The sequence below is a fragment of the Camelus dromedarius genome, chromosome 1 (genome assembly GCF_036321535.1).
Source record: "Camelus dromedarius isolate mCamDro1 chromosome 1, mCamDro1.pat, whole genome shotgun sequence".
Classification (NCBI taxonomy): Eukaryota; Metazoa; Chordata; class Mammalia; order Artiodactyla; family Camelidae; genus Camelus; species Camelus dromedarius.
The window spans coordinates 66,446,092-66,453,110 of NC_087436.1; positions in this window are offsets into that span (position 1 = coordinate 66,446,092).

A 7,019-nucleotide genomic window follows, 5' to 3' on the forward strand; every position below is an offset into this window, starting at 1 on the left:
CTGCAGGTAGAATGCTTTGGGGTTTCTGGGCAAAGACTGGATTGGCCAATTCAAATTAAAAAAGTGTGGTTTTATTAAGGTCCACAAGGATCTTATCTAAGAGGCACACAATGAAGAGGCATTGGGAGGCAGGAAGGGCTGTTGATCACAAGGGCTCCTGGGAAAGTCATAGCAGAAGCCAACATTTGCTGATGACTCTGTAGGCTGTAATCCAGGGCATGCACTAACATGTGGGGCTTAGTGTCAGTTTAAAGTCCCTGAAGGCCACTTGACCTAACAAAATGGGCACAGGTATAAATCCGCATGATTTCAGCTTTGGTAAATGATTCGAGATACAAAGTCAAAGCAAAAGAGAGAAAGAAAGAGAATGAAAGAAAGGAAGAAAAGGAGGAAGAAAGGAAGGAAGAGAAAAAAGGAAAATAGCGAAGTTAAATTGCATATAAAGTAAAAACTATGCTTCAAAAGACACCACTAAAAAAGTGAAAGACACCCCCAGAATGGGAAAAAATATCTGCAAATCATATATCTGATAAGGGACTCGTATCTAGAATATACTAAAACCCATACAACCCAATCATCAAAAGAGAAATTGCCTGATTTTTTAAATGAGAAAAGCATCTGAATATTTTTTCTTATCCAAGGAACATATATAAATGGCTAATAAGCACATGAAAAGATAACCCATATCATTAGCTATCAAGGGAATGTAAATCAAAACCACAATGAAATAACACTTTCACATTCACTAGGATGGCTATAATCAAAAACTCTGGTAATAAGTATTAAGAGGATATGAAGAAATTGGAACCCTCATACTGTTGGGAATGTATGCTGTTGGGAATGTATATTGATGCTGACACTTTGGAAAATAGCCTAGCAATTCTACAAACAACTGTAGAGTTACTATCCGAAGTAGAATTTCCACTCCTAGATACATGCCCAAGAGAAATATCAACAACTATCTACTAGAACTCTCTTAACCTCTTGAGTGGGAACGGTGAGTGGGAAGACTTGTTTGGTTCACAATATAGTCTCAATGCCTAGAAGAGTGGTACAGAGCAGGTTCTCAATAGATATGTATTCAATGAATGAAGATGTTATCATTTGCAATTCCAGAAATAAACAAGTTACAAATATTTTTACAGTCTATGTCATAGTCTACATTTGGTGTTTGTACTTTGTTGTTGTTTCTAAGAAGATACATTTCTATTTTTATCTCTGTACATACAATATTAAAATTTTAGCTTACATTATCTGTTTTATTTAACATTATAGTATTTTATATTATTTATAATATAAAATCCTATTAAATATTAAATTTTAATATTAAATCTTATTCCTATATATAAAATATTAATTTCTAATTTTATCCTTATACATAAACATTAATTTTTTATCTTAACTATTACATACAAATAAATATTTGCATCTGATTCCTGAGGGAACTTTTCAAGGTAAACAATTTGCATTTTTTTCTGAAATTGTAATCAAAAGGGAGACAACTGACAAATTACTAGTTTATTTACTCAATAAATATTTATTTGGTGCCAAGTACATGCTAGATACTATGTTAAATTCTGAGAGTTAAAAGGCAAGTATATGGGGAGGTGGGAGGTTAAAAGCATCTGAAATCTCATGAATCTCACATGGAGCTACTTAGGGTTTTGAAAACTGCTTTGTAAAGCCCATAATTTTTGTTTGTGATGTTTTAAACAAATGTATCCTCTTTTTAGTATTTGTTTAAAGCTGAAGTTTCAAGAGGAAACAAAATATTGATTTTTTTTCTCCCCAATTAGTTTAATGGGTACTCCACTTCTAGTGGATATAATTGAATTCAAAATGATTAGCCTGCTCTTCTGCCTCAAAATCCCACCGTTTCTACCCTTCCTAAGTAGTAAAAATGGCATTTGTTATTTAATTGATTAAAACAAGCATCTCATTATTATTTAATTTGTATTTCTTTGGAATGATTGTGCTATTATGAGTTTTTTAGCCATTTATATTCCTTTTACGAATGTCTTTTTAGTTTAAATGCTCACTTTCATAGATCTTTAATTTATTGATAAATACTCTTTATATTCAACATTTCATTCTACTAAGATCTTCACAGTGATTGACTTGAGACTCTGGACAATACAATTACACAATACTCTGAAGACAATACATTAAGAAACAATAGACAATTAGGCAATAAAATATAGTCACACTATACAACAAAGGCCAAGGACCATATTAATAGTGATATATTGAAACCTTCTAAAGCTAGTATGCATGCTTAACACATAATTGCTAATTACTTTTCCAAAGTGACCATTACTTTGGCACATGTTTTCCATAATTCTTTCAAACAATCCCACACAGTTTTTATCAATTTCTGTATCCAGCCCACTTATGACTTTAGATTTCTGGCTAAATATGGCCAGTCCAAAAGACTCACATTCCTTTGGGTGACAGCATTGCTTTGAATACCCAAGGAATTGTGGCATATGCAGATTCTCTTAGTCTTCCAAGAACACTCTCTGGTGACCCACGTGCCTCTTTTACTTCTTAGCCAGCTTCAAATAATTACTTCTTCCCTTGCTATTACTTATCCATCACAGTATGTGCTCACCTAAACCTTCATGTATATACTTTTATCATCTCACATAACAGTAGACTGAAGTACTCAACATTCTAAAATGGTATAGTTTAACTTCATTAACTTTTAACACATTGTATCTTTTCCCTCTCAGTATAAAATGTATAAATAAAATAGCTTACATATTTTAACTTGCACCTCATATACCTGTATTTTATTTTTGTATCTGAGCTTCCTTTCCTATAAACCTTCTATATTTCTGTATCAAACCTTTGTCAACCATTATGCTATATACATTTCAAGTTTCACAGCACATATATAAAAATAAATCTTTGATAAAATGATTACATCAGAATTTCCTCCAAATATTTCCCATTTAATAAATAAGCAAAATAATCAGAGAAAGATGAAGGAACTTGCTCAACGTCATAGCATCTAAGGGGTAAAGCTAGAATTGAAATCCATGTTGTCTGAATTCAGAATTGTATATGTCACACAATACTACATCTCGTCCCAGAGTGGCAAGACCAAGTAGTAAAACTTAGTCATCCCTCAGTATCCATGGGGAATTGATTCCGGAAGCCCCCTCATGTACCCAAATTCCTGGAGGCCCCATAATATGCCCTGCATCCACAGATTCAGTCAACTACAGGTCATGTACTACTGGAAAAATACAGGTATAAAAGGATACATGAAGTTCAAACCTGTGTTGTTCAAGGGTCAACTGTAATTTGATACAAACTGGGCATAACTAACATTAAAAGATGTCCAGCAAGTTTGAGAGTAATAATGATTTGAACTTCAGATATCTTGGGATCTTTTGGACTGCAAAAGATTGGCAGCCTACTTGAGAAGCCTCACATAAAATGTATAATAACAATATCATCAAGTGAAGATATGACAAATAGAAGCTTGATGTGAGTTAACTTTAGACAAAGCTTTGGTCCTCCCATAGATACAAAGAAGAAAGACCTTGCATGCAACAGTAATAGTATAGTGTAAAATGAAGCTTCCTCTGCACTTCACCAAAGGGACTTTGATCTAAGGAATCAACATTGAAATGGAATATCTCATAGTTCCTCCTAATGATCCACTCTTATTATTGTTTCTTCCTTTCTCCATAAGCCTAGACTTCATTGACTTAGATATTTTAGTACCTAAGAAAACTATATTTCCTCCAAGGTTCTATTCAATTGGAAAGAGCCCAGTCTAATAAGTCGAAAACTATTACCTTGTCATTTTTGGCTTTGCATTCTATTATCCAAGCCAGTAAAAAGAGAATTTATAATGTGAGGTGATTTATCCTAAATATTTAGGGGAAATATTATTGCTTCTATAAAAATAGGACTTGAAAGTGTATAATTAAAGTAAGTGCAACCCATGTCTAGCAACAAAAGTAATGGAGTACTACTCTGACCATGTATAAGAAGTACCACTAATAGTTCAAGATTCTTTTTTTTTTTAACATTTTTTATTGATTTTTAATCATTTTACAATGTTGTGTCAAATTCCAGTGTAGAGCACAATTTTTCAGTTGTACACGAACTTACATACATTCATTGTCCCATTCTCTTTCGCTGTGAGCCACCACAAGATCCTGTATATATTTCCCTGTGCTACACAGTACAATCTTCTTTATTCTACATTTTGAAATCCCAGTCTGTCCCTTCCCACCCCCTCATACCCCTGGTAACCACAAGTTTGTATTCTATGTCTATGAGTCTGTTTCTGTTTTGTATTTATGTTTGTTTTTTTGTTTTTTGGTTTTTTTTTTTAGATTCCACATATAAGCAATCTCATATGATATTTTTCTTTCTCTTTCTGGCTTCCTTCACTTAGAATGACATTCTCCAGGAACATCCATGTTGCTGCAAATGGCATTATGTCGTCGGTTTTTATGGCTGAATAGTATTCCATTGTATAAATATACCACATCTTCTTTATCCAGTCATCTGTTGATGGGCATTTAGGCTGTTTCCATGTCTTGGTTATTGTAAATTCTTCAGCAAATGGTGTTGGGAAAACTGGACAGCATCATGTAAATCAGTGAAGCTAGAACACTCCCTTACACCATACACAAAAATCAACTCAAAATGGATCAAAGACTTAAACATAAGGCAAGATACAATAAACCTCCTAGAAGAAAATGTAGGCAAAACATTATCTGACATACATCTCAAAAATGTTCTCTGGGCAGTCTACCCAAGCAATAGAAATAAAAGCAAGAATAAACAAATGGGACCTAATGAAACTTACAAGCTTCTGTACAGCAAAGGAAACCATAAGTAAAACAAAATGACAACCTACGGAATGGGAGAAAATTTTTGCAAATGAAACTGACAAAGGCTTGATCTCCAAAATATATAAGCAGCTCATATGACTTAATAAGAAAAAAAAAAAAAAGACCCAATCCAAAAATGGGCAGAAGACCTAAACAAGCAATTCTCCAAGGAAGAAATACAAATGATCAATAGGCACATGAAAAAATGCTCAATATCACTAATTATCAAAGAAATGCAAATCAAAACTACAATGAAGTATCACCTCACACCAGTCAGAATGGCCATCATTCAAAAGTCCACAAATGACAAATGGTGGAGAGGCTGTGGAGAAGAGGGAACCCTCCTACACTGCTGATGGGAATGCAGTTTGGTGCCACCACTGTGGAAAACAGTATGGAGATTCCTCAAAGGACTAGGAATAGACTTACCATATGACCCAGGAATCCCGCTCCTGGGCATATATCCAGAAGGAACCCTACTTCAGGATGACACCTGCACCCCAATGTTCATAGCAGCACTATTTACAATAGCCAAGATATGAAACAGCCTAAATGTCCATCAAGATTCTTTAGGAAGTAAGAATAGAATTACTCTAACAGATTTCAGAAAAGCTGAACCATTGACTAAACAGTAACTAGAAGCTCCACCCAGAACGTTTAAATCTAAGGCAAAGAGACAAGGAATGGTCAGTGGAAAAGGAAAATTGTAAGTACCAGTCATGACCAGAAGCCAGTTCCAGAAATGAGGACTCTAACATCTCCCAATATTTTAAGTATTTCTGTGTCACATATATATTTGTATATTATACCATAATTCTCTTAATGCTCGTCCCCTATTCACATACACGCAAAGTATTGTTGTTGGTAACCTGTGAAATTTCGCCCAAATGATTGCAAAATAATCCTAAATAAGAAAAGTTTTCATCAATAAATCTTGTATAGCAAGTTGGATCATGTAATATATATGATTTAGGAGGGGAATTCAGTTTACATTTGGTTTTATGAGTGATAGCTATATTTTGCTTGGCAAAATTATTTTTAAGTTTAAGTATAAAAAGGAGGGTATATAAAGAAGCTTGTCAGTGAAAATAAATAATTTAAGCTTTTATGTTGTTTCAGTTGGAGACAAATCCTCTTCTGTCACTGGGAACCTGAAGGGGGCAGATACTTGCTCTCCCCACACCTAGACAGCTAGGGCATGGCTCTATTAACTATGTCACCAATAAAGTCTCCATTCAGAACTTTAAATTTAAAGGAATTAATGCAAATAGAACACAGAAATAATTACAGTAGTAAGTCATGGCAGCAAATTGGCAGTCAGTGGCTCCCAGCAATGGTACTGTTAAGCCAAGTAGCAACAGCAGAATCAAGTAGCAGATGCCCATTGCTGTCCACTGCAGTAGTGCCAGCATTAGCATCCTATCCCGCAAAGAAATTTGGATTCCACTCTAATGCTATTGGAAAATATCTGGGGAGTTTTAGTCAAGTAATATGATTTGATTAACATTTTGAAAATATTCTATCCAATGAGAGAAGATCAAGAAAAGAGACAGAGACCTCAGTCAGTTCCAATCCAGGCGAATTGAAGTTGATAGTAATTTATAAGACATAAAGACCCTAGGTAACTTTGTAGGAATTAATAGAAAAGGAAACATTATGAATATTCCTAAGTTTGTTTTTATATTTCTATTGTTGGTTGTGGTGGTATGTAGATAAAGCCTAAATATAAATGCTGTCCATTTGATCATATAAAATGAAAACTGTAGTTAGAACCAAATATGGGATAAGTTAATTCAGTAGCATATATTTACATGCTAATTATGTGTCAGTAATTGTGTTAAAATTTGAATATCCAAGATAAGCAAATTAGACTTCTTAAAAAATGTTCTATTTGTTAAACTCTGTGCGAATTACAAGCACAAGGTAGTGCACAGTGTCAGCGCTATATATCACACTACATTCCCTTTGACAATGTCAAAACTTTGAGAAGCTGGAGTTTTCTAGTTGAAAAGAAAAAAAAATCATTGTAGAAAAGGAAATTGATCTATGCCCACTTTCTTTTGACTGTTTTTTTCTTGAACTTTTACTTTCACAGTATGAAAATCTTCCTGATGTAGGTGAGTCTCTAACTAGTTGAATCCACCTGAAAACTGGTCTTGT